At 37.1% G+C, this 18,183-nt stretch overlaps 1 protein-coding gene across 1 annotated transcript in view; it reads right to left on the reverse strand.

Annotated features, from left to right (window-relative positions):
- AGBL4 (AGBL carboxypeptidase 4) overlaps positions 1-18,183 on the reverse strand; it is a 1,220,133-nt gene that overhangs the window by 297,219 nt on the left and 904,731 nt on the right. The gene's annotated exons all lie outside the window — the stretch shown is intronic.

Raw genomic sequence — 18,183 nt, forward strand, 5'->3', positions numbered from 1 at the left:
GATGTGTATATTGGTTGATGTTTCCTGAATTCACCTATACCAGTGCTTCTCTGTTTCTAATCCCCAAAAATTGATATTTTGGAAAAGTCCACTGATCATGAACTTGGATGCCTGAAGCAATATCAAATTACTATTAATGTTTCTAAATACTTTCTCTCAATTTCTATACTTTTCTCATTATGGACAAACAGTTTACACTCTGGCACCAGTCTGTGGATGGCACTTTGGGTAGCACTGCTCTGGCTACCTCTCATTTGCTACTTCTTACCTGACATTCCTTACTTTCACTGGTTCCCCACTATTCTGGACTGACAGTCATACTGGACTCTCTTTTTGGGTTAAACCACTGCATAATTCTTTAAAATGCTTTTTGATATTTGTCTTTTGGTACCGTTAGAACACTCTCCCAGCAGTCTCTGTCTAGAGTTCAGTGGACTAACCAGCCCAAAAACCACAAACAAAACCCTAATTTTGTGACAAGTGATCCAGGGACCACACTTTGAGAACAAATGAAAGATTTTACAGGAAACCATATGGTTGGATTTCTAGGTTCAGCAAGCAGTGATGACCTGCTTGGTTCTAGATCCCAGACACTCTAGCAGCCCATTCCTTCAACTGAGACCACTTAGCCCTCCTGAAGCCTGCCAGATCCCAGGATCATCTGGCTTTGTGGTTCAGTAAGGACAGGAACAGCAGAAATAAAAAGTGTTGGATTAGTAAATTAGCTTGTTATACACAGTGGGTGGGGTTTGGTGTCTGCCTTTGCTTTGATCTTTCTGCCTAATTTTCTGTATCCAGACCTTTGTTTCAGGCTCCATAACTGTTTTTTATCCTAATACTCATTTCTACAGTAAATGGGTTATTCTCTCACTTGGTTTTCCTTTTAATATCTCTGCACACTCTGGATGAACCAGCACCTGTGATTAGAAAGGCAGCTGAGAAGTCAGAAGTTCTCTGGATATAAATTAGAAAACCTGGGTTCAAGCTCTAACTTTTCCAGTTTTTCAGGTTGGTGGGTCAGGTCAACCTTCACAAGACTCAGGTTGATAGCTGACTAAGAAGAAACTTTTGCGAACTTAGACAAACCCTATGTGTAGAAGCATTTGTGAACTTAGACAAACCCTATCATTTCCCTAAGACAAAGATGCCAACCTTATAGGGTTGTTTCATTGTTTAAACAAGGTATTAAATGTAAAACCACTCTGACTTTGCCATTGTCGTGTGCTGCATCAGGGCCAGTTGTGATGGCCATTACTGCCACTCGCTCTTACTATCTCCTCTAGTAAAGAGAAGGTGGTCAGGTTGCCCCTCCCCTGAACCTTCATGGAGGAAGGAAAGAAGGATCCAGGGATTTGGTTTAAAAAAAGGAGAGAGAGAATCAGGGCAGAGGACTTAGTGGGAGTACCGTGAGCATGTTCCTGAGACAGCCCCTGTCAGTTAACCCTAGGGAATAAAACATGCAAAGAGGCCAGAGCCTGGGAGGGAGTTCGCCATCAGGTCCTGCTCTCTAAGATAGTGTAGTGAAGTGATAGTAGATGCTTCAAACCTATCCTCATCACTGTCCTTGATAATGTTTTAGACCAGAGCATGAGAGATATGCACCACCCTCTATGACATGCCTGTGTCCTTAGAGTCTAAGAATTTCAAGTACATGTGCTTGGATCACACCTCACCTCAACTCAGCGACGCACCAACACCTGTTTATCAAGAGTGCAAAGGGCTTCGATATAAATTGGAAATTAGATATTGGGGCACACAACCTTCTTTTCCTAAATGAGAGATCTTACTTTTCTTAGTCCTTTGAACCAAAAATATTTCTCACTTTTGTGACCAAGGCAAAGGCCCTTATAGCTTAGGTCTATGTTAGTATAGAAAGACACAGGTGGACAAATGTAGCTGTTTATTTATGAAACAGCAGCTAGACAAATCTTAATACTTTTCTCAGAAACCCCTGCCCCAAAAAGACAAACCATTACTCATATATCTTGGGAGTAAGGGGAGAATCCTTGGAGGAATGAGAAAAGGCAAGGGGGTCTGAAAGGAACCAAAGGTATAGTATTGATAATCACCATCAGCATCATTAGCATTCAGTGGCAGTCAGTCTCCAAGGTGGGCCCTGAATCACGCTCACGTCTTCCTAGTAGTCATGTCTTTGTATTGTCTTCTCCCACAGTGGATAGGCTGAATTATGTAATTAACAGGATATTATAGAATGACGAGGGATAACTTCCTAGGCTATCTCATAAAAAATATTGCAGCTTCCACCCTCTCTCTCTTGGATTAGTCACTCTGAAGGAAATCAGTTGCCATATTGTGAGGCTACTCAAGCAGCCCTATAGAGAAGCCTATGCAAAAGGAACTGAGGCCTCTTGGCCAAAAAAAACAGCACCAACTTGCCACCGATGTGAGTTACCTTTTTTAAAATAAATTTATTTATTTACTTATTTATTTAATTTGTTTATTGGCTGCATTGGGTCTTCGTTGCTGCACATAAGCTTTCTCTAGTTGTGGTGAGCAGGCGCTACTCTTTGTTTTGGTGCGTGGGCTCCTCATTGCGGTAGCCTCTCTTGTTGCAGAGCACGGGCTCTAGGCACATGGGCTTCAGTAGTTGTGGCACACAGGCTCAACAGTTGTGGCTCACGGGCTCTAGAGTGCAGGCTCAATAGTTGTGGCGCATGGGCTTAGTTGCTCTGCAGCATGTGGGATCTTCCCAGAGCAGGGTTTGAACCTGGGTCCTCTGCATTGGCAGGCAGATTCTTAACCACTGCACCACCTAGGAAGTCCCATGAGTGAGTTATCTTGAAAGATGATTTTGTAGCCCCACTCAAGTCTTCAGATAAAGAGCCTTGGCTGACATCTTAATTGCAACCTCATGAGAGCTCCTGAGCCAAAACCACCTATCCAAGCTGCTACTAGATTCATGACCCACACAAACTGTGTGAAATAATAAACATTTATTGTTGTTTGAAACTGCTAAGCTTTGGGGTAATTTCTCACAAAGCAGTGCAATTACAATAACAACTATTTATTTAAAATCTACTATGGTCATGCACTTTATTATTCTAGCCACTTTACATATAGCATATCTAATCTTCACAAAATTCTAAGAAGAGTTATTATCATCTTACTCTTTTTAAAGATGATAAAATGAAAGTGAAGCACAAAAAAGCTAATAGACCTTCCCAAAGTCAAACTGTAAGTGGAAGATGTAGGATTTGGACACATCATGTACATATGTACTACAATTCTCTCGCTCTTTTACTTATACCCCGATGTTGCACACACACACAATAAAGAAATAGATAAATAAATGAATAAAAAGTGCAGAGAGCATATGCCTGCTTTTGTGTTCATTTGGAGCAGATTTAGATATTTTTTTGCTATGAACAATTACATGCTAACAAATTAGATAACCTAGAAAGAATGAATAAATTCCTAGAAACATACAACCTACCAATAATGAATCAGGAAGAAATAGAAAATCTAAACAGACTAATAGTGACTATGGAGATTGAAGCAGTAATATAAAACCTCCCAACAAAGGACAGCCAGGATCAGATAGTTTCACTAATGAGTTCTACCAAAAATTTAAAGAAGAATTAATGCCAGTCCTTCTCAAGCGCCTCCAAAAAACTGAAGAGAAGGGAACACTCCCAAACTCATTTTATGTGGGCAGCATTACCCTGATATTAAGCCAGATAAGGACATTACAGGAAAAGAAAACTACAAGCCAATATCCTCGATAAATATAAATGTAAGAATTCTCAATAAAAAACTAGCAAACAAAATTCAACAGCATATTAAAAGGATCATACACCATGATCAAATGGAATTTACCTTTGGGGTGCAAGACTGGTTCAACATGTGACTCAATTAATGATACACTCTATTGATAGAAAGGATAAATCTTCTGATCCCCTCAATAGATGTAGAAAAAGTCTTTAATAAAGTTCAACATCCTTTAATGATAAAAGCGTTCAAAAAGTTGGGTAAAAAAGGAAGATAACATAATAAAGGCCATACATGACAAACCCCCAGCTAGCATCATACTCAACAGTGAGAGGTTTAAAGCTTTTTCTTTAAGATCAGGAACAAGGGTGCCCACTCTCAACATACCTATTCATTATAGTGCTGGAAGTTCTAGCCAGAGCAGTTAATAAGAAAAAGACATCAAAGGCATAAAAATTGGAAAGGAAGAAGTAAAATGGTCTCTGTTTGCATATAACATGATCTGATGTATAGAAAACCCTAAAGCCTCCACCAAAAAAACTGTTTGGAACTGATTCAGTACAGTTGCAGGATAGAAAAGTAGCATATAGAAATCAATTGCATTTCTATATACTAACAACAAACTATCTTAAAGAGAAATAAAGAAAACAATTCTATTTGCAATAGCATCAAAACCAATAAAATACTTAGGAATAAATTTAAGGAGATGAAAGAGCTGTATACTGGAAACTTTAAGACACTGATGAAAGTAATTGAAGAAGACACAAATAAACAGAAAGATATCCCATGTTCATGGATTGGGAGAATTAATATTGTTAAAATGTCCATACTATCCAAAGCCATCTATAGATTCAACGCAATCCCTGTCAAAATTCTAATTTGCATTTTTATAGGAAAAACAGTCCTAAAATTTGTAGGAATCACAAAAAGCAATCTTGAGAAAGAAGAAAACTGGAGGCATCACACTTCCTGATGTCAAAATATACTACAGAGCTATAGTAATCAAAATAGTGTGGTACTAGCATAAAAACAGACACATAGACCAATGGAACAGAATCAAGAGCCCAGAAATAAACCCATGTATATATGATCAACTAATATTTGACAAGGGAGCCAGGAATACTTAATGTGGAAAAGATAATCTAATCAATAAATGGTGTTGAGAAAACTGGATATTTACATGTAAATGAGTGAAACTGAACTCATATCCTAAATCACTCATAAAAATTAACTTGGAATGGGATTAAGGCCTGAAAATGTAAGATCTGAAACTGTAAAATCATAGGGGAAAAGCTCCTTGAAATTGGTCTTGGCAATGATTTTTTGGATATGGCAACAAAAGCACAAGCAACAAAAGCAAAGATAAACAAATGAGGCTGCATCAAATTAAAAAGTTTCTGCACAGCAAAAGAAATGATCAACAAAATGAAGGGGCAAGCTATGGAATGGGAGAAAATATTTGCAAACCATATATCTGATAAAGGGTTAATATTCAAAATATATAAGAAACACAAAACTTAATAACAAGAATGAACAACAAAAACAAAACAAACAAACAAAACAACAACAAAAAAGTGAGTTAAAAATGGGCAAAGGACCTGAACAGCCATTTTTCCAAAAAGATACACATATGGCTAAGGTACAGGAAAAGTTGCTCAATATCGCTTACCATCAGGGAAATGCAAATCAAAATCACAATGAGGTATCACCTCACATTTGTTAGAATGGCTATTCTCAAAAAGAGATTGTAAATGCTGGCAAGGATTTGTGTACTGTTGGTGGGAATGTAAATTGGTACAGTCACTATGAAAAACAGTATGGAAATTCCTCGAAAAATTAAAAGCAGAGCTATCACATGATTCGGCAATCCCACTTCTGGTTATATATCTGAAGGAAATTAAATCACTATCTCAAAAATCTATCTGCATCCACATGTTCATTGTAGCATTATTTACAATAGCCAAGATGCGGAAATAATCTATGTGTCTACTGATGGATGAATAAAGAAAATGTAATATACATATATTTCATCCATAAGAGTGTGAAATCCTGCCATTTGTGGCAACATGGATGAGGCTTCATGGCATTACACTCAGTGAAATAAGTCAGACAGAGAAAGACAAATACTGTAGGATTCCATATGTGGAATCTAAAACACTAAACTCATAGAAACAGAGAGTAGATTAGTGGTTGCTAGGGGCTAGAGGGTGGAGGATATAGGTGACAATGCTCAAAGGGTCCACAGTCTCAATTACAAGGTGAATAAGTTCTGGAGATCTAATGCACAACATGGTGATTGTAGTTAACAATACCACACTGTATACTTGACAGTTGCTAAGAGGGTAGATCTTAAAAGTTCTTACCACACATGGGAATATAAATCGGTGCAGCCGCTATGGAGAACAGTATGGAAGTTCCTTAAGAAACTAAAATAGAGCTACCATATGATCCTGCAATCCTACACCTTGGCATATACCCAGAGAAAAACATGGTCTGAAAGGATACATGCACCCCGATGTTCATTGCAGTGCTGTTTACAATAGCCAAGACATAGAAGCAACCTAAATGTCCATTGACAGAAGAATGGATAAAGAAGATGTGGTACATATATACAATGGAATATTACTCAACCATTAAAAAGAATGAAATAATGCCACTTGCAACAACATGGATGGACCTAGAGATTGTCATACTGAGTGAAGTAAGTCAGGCAGAGAAAGAGAAATATTTTATGATATTGCTTATATGGAAGATCTTAAAAAGTGATATAAATGAACTTATTTATGAAACTGAAACAGGCTCATAGACTTAGAGAACAAACTTAAGACTACTGTGGGGAAGTGTAGCAGGGAGGGATAGTTAGGGAGTTTGGGATTGACATGTACACACTGCTATGTTTAAAATGGATAACCAGGAACTTCCCTGGCAGTCCAGTGGTTAAGAATTCTCCTTCCAACACAGGGGGTGTGGGTTCGCTCCCTGGTTGGGGAACTAAGATCCCACATGCTATGCGTCATGCAGCCAAAAATTAAAAACATAAATAAATAAATAAAAATATAGTAAACAGCAATAAAAAAATTTTTTTAAAGTTAAAATGGATGACCAACAAGAACCTACTGTATAGCACAGGGAACTCTGCTCATATTCTGTAACAACCTAATTGGGAAAAGAATTTGAAAAAGAATAGATACATGTATGTGTAAAAAAAAAAATTTCTTACCTCCCCCACCCCCTACACAGTTTAAAAACAGAGACAGAGAGAGAGAGAGAGAGAGGGAGAAGGGAGAAATAATTATCCTTTGTATCAAATGTTTCAGTAATTTCTTCAAAACTTCTTTGAAAATGTAAAATAATAATAATACATAAATAAAAATAATGGTTACTTCTTTGGGAAGGATTGTAAAATACAGTGTTCTTGTGGACACCTAATATAATGACTAATGAAACAAAATCAGTACTCCCCTTCCCTGTACCCCCAGGAGGCAAATGACCACTCAGATGTATAAATTTCTAATTTTTTATTCTATCTCCTGGCTAGACTGGGGTGATTGTAATTGCACTGCTTACGCCAGGGTACATCACCCTCGACAAGACATTCTATCAGTGCAGAGACAGCTTAACACTGTTGTAGGCCTTTAGCCTCTGGGTTTAGTGCTCCAGTCCCTGAACCAATAAGAACCAATAGAACCAATGTCCTCCAGCTAAGGCTAGATAAGCTTTCCTTTTTCTCTCAAATCCCATTATGAAGGCCCAGTTTGATCAATAAAGCTGTTCTGGCCTCTAGTGTGTATGACATTTTCATGCTAATATTAATAATATGCTAGGGGCTTTATTTCCATGATTGCCTCACTTAATCTTCATTTTATTCCTGTGAAATAGGTGTAAGCAATCATATTTATTGGAAAACTAAGCCACAAAGTAGTTAAATATTTTCTTAAGGGCATGGAGCCAAGAAGTGGGAGAATCAAGATTAGACCCCAGGTCTACCCGGTTCCCATACTTTGACTACTCTTGAAGGTTGACTCCCAGGTAAGGCTGGCATCCTGTTCCATATTTGTTAAGCCTAGGCCCTGCTCTCTGGCTGCTGTCCCAGAGCCTGTGTGCCTGGTCTCAGTACCCGTAGCTACAGGTGCAGGTCTAGCTTTAACCAGGAAGGCCCTCCCTGGGTCCAAGGAATAGCCTCCACTTGATGATGAGTCTTGTCTCTGCCCAGAGATTCTAGCTATGCAGCCCCTACTGGGTCTATCCTTTTTAACAGATGGGCTGCTACAGATAAATGTTTGCTCTGCTCTCAGACCTTATAATTCACACAGTTGGTTTAGCTTGGCCACAGAGATAGTCATTACAAAAATTTGTGTGATCTTGGGCCATTTCCAGGTAACGTCAGGTCTTTATTTATTCCCCATGGATGATGTTTATAATTCAACTCTCAGCCAGTCGGCACAGTAGCCTTCCCTGTGCAGAGATACTTGTTTAAAGATGAGGTCATAATTACCCAATCACAGAATGAGACGCAATAGAGATTCTGCTGGGACTTCTGGATGAAGAGTCTCTTGCTTTTTCCTACTGGACTAGAATTTGGGAGAATGTAATTTTGCCATCCTGAGATGACATGTGGCCTGGGAATGGAGGTAAGAGCAAATTAAGAGAAGAAGAAAAACAAACTGGGTCCTAGGGGCTCTATATCAAGATGCACAAAAAGGCAGATTTATTTCTGGATTATCGATGAACCAATGAATTACCTATTTTTGCCTAAACCAATTTAGATTGTGATTAAAGTCTCCTGCTTACATAGTTCCTGTGCCTTAATTTTACCTTTCCTGTAGTGAATTCCATTTCCTCTTGGCCTGCGCCCTGCATTCAGTCTGATGGCTCAGGTCTTACCAGCTCCTTCCTGACATGACCTCCCTCTTGCTGATCAAGCTATGGTGCTTTTAGATGCCACACCTCCAATTCCCCATCCCAGAGCATAGCCCAACCATCTGGATGCTTCAAAAAGGAACCCTTGACCTTCTCATTAACCTCCTTACCTGAGTCCTGGGATATGGCATCCTGTATAGATTTCCCAGGACAAATATTCTAGGAACATAGTACTTAGTTTGTCTCTCAGGGACTATGAGAACAAACATGTTTCTCCCTGCCTTTATCTGTTTCTTAGATTCTGGAATTTGTTTACTTAGATTTAATAAATCTTCTGAGTAACACTCAATGCTGTTGTTTTTCATTATTGACATGAAAGATGTAGGTTGGGGGATGGAAGTGGGAATGTAAATTGATACAGCCTTTCTGGAAAATGAGTTGGCAGTAAGACTTAATAATTTCTTAAACATATTAATGCTCTTTGGTCCAGCAATCCTACTTTTAAAATAGCCAGTATAAAAAACTTATGCAAAAGAAATAAAAGCTTTTTTCACAAATAATTTTTATGGTAGAATCATTTATAAGAGAAAAATATCTGGAAATAACACAAATGCACGACAATAAGACATGTATTTTTATAAACCAGGCTACATTTAAAAGATGGAAGAGACTAGAGCTTTTAAGAATAAGTATGTCTTTAAAATGCTCATAAAATGCTCATGGATCTAGTAATTCCATCCCTAGAAATTTATCTTAAGACAATAACCTAGAATGTAGACAAAACTATACACACAAAGGTCAATAAATTATTCATAAGATGGAAAAACTAAAATCAAGTTAAATATCCAACATCATTGGCATGGGAAAATATTTCTGTTGTAATAGTAAGTGAAAAATCAGGATCAAATTTTATACTCTATATGATCTCAACTATGTAAAACAAAATTATATATGCATAGGAAAAAAGGCAAAGAAGTAAATGTGTTAAAATATTAAAGAGTGATTGCCTCTGGGAGATAACTATTTCATTTTTATAACTTATCTGTGTTTTTCAAAATTTGCTCCATGGGCATGTGCAATTTTTTAATAGAGAAAGTTATTATAAAAAGACGGTAAGTACGTAAACTACATAGCAACATGAAGACTGTTTACGAAATAATGTTAAGTGAAAAAAGATGTACATAAAAACTTACTGTGATTGCAATTATGTAAATATGTTTCTGCATATAGACAAGAACTGAAAGGGAAAAATGTATAAATAGAATTAGGTTTTGTATTAAGCTAAGGCTGTGGGACTAGCAGTAATTTGTTTATCTCCTTTAAAGATCTCTTTAAAGTTGTTTTAAAGATGTGCATGCATTTTTTGAACTATCCTCTCTGTGCACATCCACTGTGCTGCTAACTTTCCGGCTGTGAGGTCAGGAGTGCCCTAGGTTGGCTTCACTCCTGGTCCTGGCCCCTCTGGACTGGCTCCACAGGCTTTGCTGGCTCTAAAAATGGCCATGAAGCAGGAATAATGGCTAGTTTGGCCTCTCTTGTTCCTTTAGTCTTTAGAGGGGCTACATTTACATCATGGGGGACTTTAATTGGAGACAAAGCCCAAAGTTGTCATGGAATGGCCAGCAGTTTCAGTCACCACTTAACACAGGTATTGTTTTAACAAGGTTAAGAGGGGATACATTTTTTGGGTGGATATTTGCAATCAGGAGCAAATCTAGCTGTGATTCTTTTCTGGAAGTTTCTGTGATGTTTTAAGAAAATCAATTGTCTCTTCAAGATGCAGCCTAGCTACTGGAAGAGCCCCATGACTATGATGTCCCCAACATTTCACTCTTTCCTTACCACCAGCAAAGTAGGTCAGCTTTAATTCTGTCTGAGAAAGAAGAGTCTGTGGGCCAATATCACACATGATGTAGTATTTATATGTAGCAGTAGAAAAGTTAAAGGATTTAGAATCAGATCTGTGTTTGAATCCTGACTCCATCACTCACTTATTAACTGCATTTATCTGGGCAATTCTAACTGAGCAGTACCTTCCTTTCTCATCTGCAAATCAGGAAAGATGATGCCTGCCTTATGGCACAGGGGGCAGAATTATGTGAAAAATATATGTAAAGTGCCTAACAGTTCTGGCACTGAGTGCCAACATTTAGATACTTCCTAAATGCTGTCCTTTTAGTCTATACCATCAAAAAGTTAATTGACCATTTGACAAGGGTGCCAAGATAAATCAACAGGGGAAAGAACAGTTTTTTTTCAACAAATGGTGCTAGCAAAACTTGACAATCACATGCAAAAGAGACAACTCATAGGAGTACATCTTTGTGATATTAGGCAATATTTTCTTGGATATCATACCAAAGTATAAGCAACAAAAGGAACAAAATAGATAAACTGAACTTATCAATATTGAAACCTTTTTGCTTTAAAGGACATCAAGCAAGTGAAAAGACAACCCACAGAACCAGAAAACATATTTGCAAATCATGTATCTGTACTCAGAATACACATTTAAAAACTCTTACAACTCAATGATAAAAAGACAAAATATAACCTAATTTAAATGGGTAAGGGAAAATAACTTGACTAAACATTTCTCCAAAGAAGATACACAAATGGCCAATAAGCATATGAAAATACGTTCAACATCATAAGTCATTAGGAAAACGTAAACCAGAACTACCATGAGATACCACTTTACACCCACTAGGATGATTATAATCAAAAGATAATAACAAATGTTAGAGAGGATGTGGAGAAATTAGAAACATCCTACATTGCTGATGAGAATATAAAATGGCATAGCTACTTTAGAAAATAGTTTGGCAGTTTCTCAAAATGTTTACCTTAACATTTACCAAATGATCCACCATTCCATTCCTAGGTATATGTCCAAGAGAATGAAAAACGTAGTTTTTACTTGTTCACAAATGTCTATGGCAGTATTATTTACAGCAGTCAAAATGTAAACAACTGAAATTTTCATCAATAGATGAATGGATTAACAAATTGTGATATATCCATACAATGGAATATTATTTGGCAATAAAAAGGAATGAAGTACTGATACATGCTATAATATGCATGAACCTTGAAAACACTATGCTAAGTGAAAAAAGTCCAGTCACAAAAGGCCACATGCTATACAATTCCATTTATATGAGATGTCTAGAATAGGTGAATCCACAGAGATAGAAAGTAAATGAGTGGTTTCCAGGGCATAGGGGGAGGCAAAAATGGGTGGCGGGTGGCAGCTAATAGGTACAGAGTTCCTTTTTGGATTAATAATAATGTTCTCGAATTAGTGGTTATGATTGTACAATTCTGTGAATGTGCTGAAAACCACTAAATGGTATACTTTAAAGGATGAATTTTTTGGCATGTGAATTATATCTCAATAAAGATGTTATTTTTTTTAAAGCTATGGCCAGCACTTTTAACTTGATGGTGGGAACATAAAAATCTTCCTAAAAGTGTGAAAAGGTATATTCATCATTGCCAAATAGTCTAGCTCTTTTCACTGCAGTTCCCGTCCCTGTAGGAAGATTCTACATCTCTACCCTGTTGAATTTGAAGTGGTCATATGACTTGCTTTGACTGAGAAAATATGGGCAAAAATGACCCCTTCTAAAAATTTTTAAGAGAACGTACATGGTTCACCATCTTTCCCTTTCCTTCTGTTATGATGACCCACATGACAGGTGCTATCAGTACTTTTCTGCAATCTCACATATTCTCCTCGTGCTTATTATTTCTGCACATATTGAATACTTTCCAATCACCAACACCTGCAAATCTCTCCTGAGGGCTTTCTCTGACCACTGGAAACTTATGTCCATACAATGAGCAGATTGGAAGTATCAGGGAATTAACACCCCACCCTCACTCCCATTCCTTTGCCCCTCAGGGATAACTCTGAGACTTATCGTCCATACTGACTTCCAGGGTTCCCCGTAGGATTAAATTCCAGTTGCCGTCAGTGGTAGCTTGCTTGATAATGAAACTTTATAAATGTTCTTCATTTTCCCGTATCACTTCCCCCACCTCCCACCAAGATCTCTGGGATCACCTCCCAAATAAACTACTTGCATTAAAATCTTTGTCTCAAGTTCTGCTTCTTAGGGAACCCAAACCAAGATACATAGCAATGTTCTCAATAAAGGATGCTTGGTCAGCCTGAGTGCCACAGTAAAGATGATGCAGAGCAGAACGGACTCCAATCCATGAGAAACATGTACCAAAAGTAAAAAATAAACCTTTGTTTTTTAAGTCTCTGTAATTTTGATGTCATTGTTACTTCAGTGTAATTTAGCCTGTCATAATTTGTGAACTATTTATACCTTTTCTTAGTAATTCTCATTCTAGGAATTTTTCCTAAAGAAATAAGTAAAGATGCACACAAAAGTATTTATATAAGAATATTCATTGTGGTGTTGTTTATAATTAAACTATCAGGGATAATTTAATATATAATAAAAGATAAATTTAAAATAGAATGCTTTTCAGCTGTATAAAAGTCTCTCTTTGAGAATATTTAATAATATTGTAAAAATGTTCACATTATATTCCTATATAGTTTATATAGGATAATTGTAATTTTATTTTTAAAATCATATATATTTGTATTAATATATACACATGCAAAAAGTAACAGTCTCTTTTAACAATCTGGTGATAGAAGTCTCACTTGGATAGAAGAAAAATATTTTCTCACACTGCCTCCCTTCTATTGAAGAGGTTATAGGAGAATAAACTATCCAAAAAGTAAGGAAAAAACTATAGTTGGACTTTTGGGCCAAATGACTAAATAAGTTCATGCTTCAATAAGTCCATTCATTCCCATCAAATAGTAATATTGAATAATATATGAAAAAATAAATGAAATATAGCTGGGCTTTATTGCAAGAGACATATCTCCATGAAGCTGAAAAGTACAGAAATGCAAAAGGGTATATGCTCCTGAGGCTACTTGCTTGTTGAGATCTGGATACAGAAGCAGGCAGTAGCAGCTAAAAGTTGGACTCCTATAAGCCTCCTAAAAGTGCTCTATAGGAGATGACAATCAGAGACAAGATCTTCTGCTTAGAACAAGGACATATGGTGGGGCTCCCCTGTTATGAAAGAAGCCTAGAAAAAAAAAAGGTTGCTGCAGAACTTTCTGGGAGATAGCTCCTTTGTGCTGTAGGCCTAGAGAGGCAAGACAAAGGAATCAGAAGCAATGCTAAGCTATCCTGTTGACTTTTTGTCACTGGATCTGCCATATCCCCAATATTTACCAGATCCTATACTGAAAATATGTGTAGAGTCAACTGCAAAAACCACCATATTGGAATATGTGAGCATAGTGGGAGTCTGGGAGGCAGGGTGGTGGTGGTGGTGGTGAGGGACGAGAGAGACAGTAACAGAAAACTTCCTTCTCCAAGTGATATTACAAATTAAAATCTCAAAACGCATGAAGAAACTGAATGCTAAAAATGATACTAAACAAAATCAACAGTTATAACTTGAATTCACTCCAGACGAAACTTATTTTATGGAACAGTCAAAGATTTTAAAATAAGCATATTGAGGATGTTCAAAGAAACAAATGAAGACATTAAAACAGAATAAGAAATTATGAAACAGAATAGGCAGAAATAAAACAAGAGCAGGTGGATATGAACAAAACTAGAAATCTTGGAAATTAAAAATAGTCATTGAAATATTGAAAAAAGACAGGAAAAAAATCTAGACTAGATATGGTCAAAAAGTGAATTTATGAATTCAAGTTACTTGTGGAGAACTCAGAATCTGTGCAGTAAAATAAAATGATAAAAATTATGAAAAATTAGTAAAGAACCATGGAGGCCCACTTGAGAGAATCCAACATTCATCTAACAGAAATTATTGAAGAAGAGAATCAACGGAATGAAGGAAAAGCAATATTTGAAGGGCTAATATGCCGATAATTTCTCAGGATTAGAGAAAAACATAGATTCTCAGATAGAGAGCATAATCAGAGTACCAAGCAGGATAAACAGAAATAAATTCACATCTATACACATTAAAATAAAAAAGCAGAGCATGAAGATCAAAAAGAAAATCTTTAAACCTACCCAAGAAAAGACAAGTTACTACAGACAAATAATGACAGACTTCTTATTAGCAACTGTGAATGTCAGAAAAAAATGAAAAAAAAAGAAAAAATCCTCAAAGAACCAAGGGAAGTCCTCCTCAAGCTAGAATTTATACCTAGCCAAACTATCATCCCAAAGAGAAGTCAAAATAAGGACATATATAAAGATGGTTTCCCATGGACTCTCACTAAAATAGCTATTAAAGGATCAACTTTAAAAAGGTAACAGGAAAATCTTAAGATGCAATAAACAGGAGAACACAAAAATTTATAAGCTGTGTAGGAAAAGTCAATTGGCTCTTAATCATGATCATCATGATGTGTAATTGTTAATAAGTGGGAGAAAGAATGAATGAGTTGTTGCATGGTACTGAGATAATGCATTATCCACATGTAAACAACCAATTAAATCCCCAACTTGTATCATACACAACAATCAGTCCTAAATGAGATAAATATCTAAATGTGATGTGAAACTTGACAATTTTTAGAATACAGGAGAATATGCTATTCAGGTAGGGAAGGATTTCTTAAATTTAAGAAATTTAAGAAATATGTCACAAAAGCAAAGCTCATAAAGCAATATTCATACATTCAACTACACTAAAATTTAAAAAATCCTTACATAAGTCAAAATACATCATAAATCAAAAACCACAAACCACCATCTTGGGGAAGATATTTGCAATCCATGCTAAGTGACAAAATATTGATATTCAGAATAATAATTAAAAATCAACAAAAAGAAACAACCCAATAGAAAATGGACAAATGATAGGAAAATTCAGTTCACAGAAGAAACTAAAGTGGCCAGTAAACATATGAAAAGATATTCAACTCCATCAGTAATCAGGGAAACACCTTTTATATAAACAATGGGATAACATTTCACATTTATCATGATGACTCATTAAAATTTGTGTGATTATTCCAAATGTGGAGGATTCAGAGAAATGGAGACTATTATACTTTGCTATCCTTATACTTTGAAGTATAAATTTGTTCAACTACTTTAGAAAACTGGCCATTATATAGTACATTTGAAGATGCATGTAATCAATAATTCTTCTCCTAATTACATGCTCTAGATGAATTCTCATATTTATATACAAAATGCTCCAAGTAGCATTGTTTAAAATTGAAAAAAAAACTGGAAATAAATACTGATCATAAATTATGATCCATAAAATGGAAAAAGAAATTGTGATGTAATCATAGGTGGAATACTATACAGCAGTTAAAATGATTGAACCAGAGCTACATGTATCCACATGAATGAATCCATACAATATAATAAGTAAGGGGAAAGTTCAATATGACATTTACATGTGACATCACTTATAGGAATCTGTAAAACAATACCAGTTACACCAGCTATATTTTTGGATACATAGGTATGGAAAATCATTGAATTTATTATAGTGGTTACCCACAGAGTAAAGGGAGAGAGATGTAATCAGCTAGGAGTACAGAAAAGTCTCAACTAGATTTATGATTTTTTTTAATAGGGGACTCTGTAGCATATATGGGACAATGTTGATATGATAAAGCCAAGGCGTTTGGTGAGGGAGGAAAGTCAATGACTCTTCGTTATATCTCTACTCTTTTTTGTATATTCAAAATTATTCACAATAAACAAAATGAGTTTAAAGAAGATAACACAGATTTTTAAGGCTTCCAAATTCCCAGCCAGCATTTCTGAAAGCTCCTAGTTGATGAGGAGTGGCAGCATCAGACTGAGGATGGTCTGGTGAGGAGTACAAACAAGTTAGTACCTCCCACTGGCATCCCCAGAGAGGTAGCATGGACCTCGCTAGTTGTGGTAGCTTTCTGGTGAGGTGGGGAAAGGGGATGACTTTGAAAGTGAGAGACAGTAACAATAGAGGGAAGTGATTTTGATATGGACTAGAATTTCCAGGTAATACATAGTCTAATGGTCTTTCCTAACCTTCCCAAGTCATGACACACATGGATAATATTTGTCTGGCACACTGGATTAGAGGCTACCACTTGGGGGCTCAGTTATCCCGGAACCTACCTGTACCTTTGAGAGATGAGTGTATATCTTACAATATCACACAAATGTAGCCTATTTGCAGTACTGTACACTCATGCTTGTGACACAACATGCCTTTCGAGAAGCTTTGACCCAGAAAATAGTCTTTTCTCATCTAAAAGTAGGTAAAATTATAAACCATTCCAAACTCTGGCAGTGCTTAACAGTTTGCCCAAAAGGAGTGCACTGAGAGTCACAACTATTCTGCTTGAATTTGTGCAGTAGCAATTGGAAACAGAGCTGGTGCAAAAGAAATGCAGTTAACAGAGTCTAAAAGTTTCCTTCTAAAGCAACTGAAGGCAGATCAAAAACCCTCTACAATTCATATGTCAGCATCATATCAGGGTATGATCAGATGAGACTGGCACGTGAAAGCAGGCAATCTGGGTCAGCATTTGTGGAGCAGAACAGAACACAGTCACGAAGGAAAGCAACTAACCAGACGGAGCAAAGATAATCCCTTACCAACACCTTAGTGGGAAGGGATCGGTAAGTCACACAACTGAGCCATTCTAATTATATTAGCCCATGATTTGGAATTTCTATATATGTTAATTGCATACATGTTAAACACAGTTCATTCTATGGGTTAGATCGAACATTTTCAAACCAGTTCATCCTTGTTCTTCTAAAGTCCCAAGTTCAAAGAGCTCTATCAGGTGGAAATATAGTAAGGTCACCTGAACTGGGTGGATCCAACGTACACTTGCAGTCACTGTCTTATATCTCAGTTACATAGACAGATAACCAGCCTTTGTGCTAAGATAGTGCCTGCAGAGGACAATTTCTCAATGTCCTTGTAAGTGAGCCAATTGGCCCTCGGTACAGCAACAGGCTAGGTGGAAGGCAGGGGTGACATGACACAGTTATATTGGTGACTAAAATACTGAAATATCTCCATATTTATTGGTAATTAGTCACTCCTAGAGCCCCCCCAACCCAGCCACGTGACCACTCTGCCACACTAGTCCTTCCCCCAGAAGCCATCTCCCCACAGTCCAGTAACCAAAGTGTTAATGCTGAACATAACAGGGGGCCACCAGGGCCCACCACCAATGGATGAAGATGAACCACCACACCAACTCCTGAATGCTCACTGCTGGCACCATCATCCCCTTGGATTCCAAGAGAGAACAGCATCTCTTGTTGGCCAGTTTTGCCTCAAGTTTCCAGATCAAAATAAAATACCTTCTGGTAAAACTAAACTGCTCAACTTGTCTCTAGGCTACATGCCAGACATAGGGGAAGGAAAGGACCTTTTAATCCCAGGGCCGCAGCTTTGTTGGGGGACTTGTCCTTCTTAAAGGTGAGTGGCAAGAGTCATAGGAGACCAAAGCTGGTCACTTTCCCAGACTGACCTTTCCTCATGAGCTGTTGTCCCTTCATTCCATGCCATCTACCAGGCAGCTTCCCCATTCCCCTT

This window comes from Hippopotamus amphibius, chromosome 1 (genome assembly GCF_030028045.1).
Source record: "Hippopotamus amphibius kiboko isolate mHipAmp2 chromosome 1, mHipAmp2.hap2, whole genome shotgun sequence".
Taxonomy (NCBI): domain Eukaryota; kingdom Metazoa; phylum Chordata; class Mammalia; order Artiodactyla; family Hippopotamidae; genus Hippopotamus; species Hippopotamus amphibius.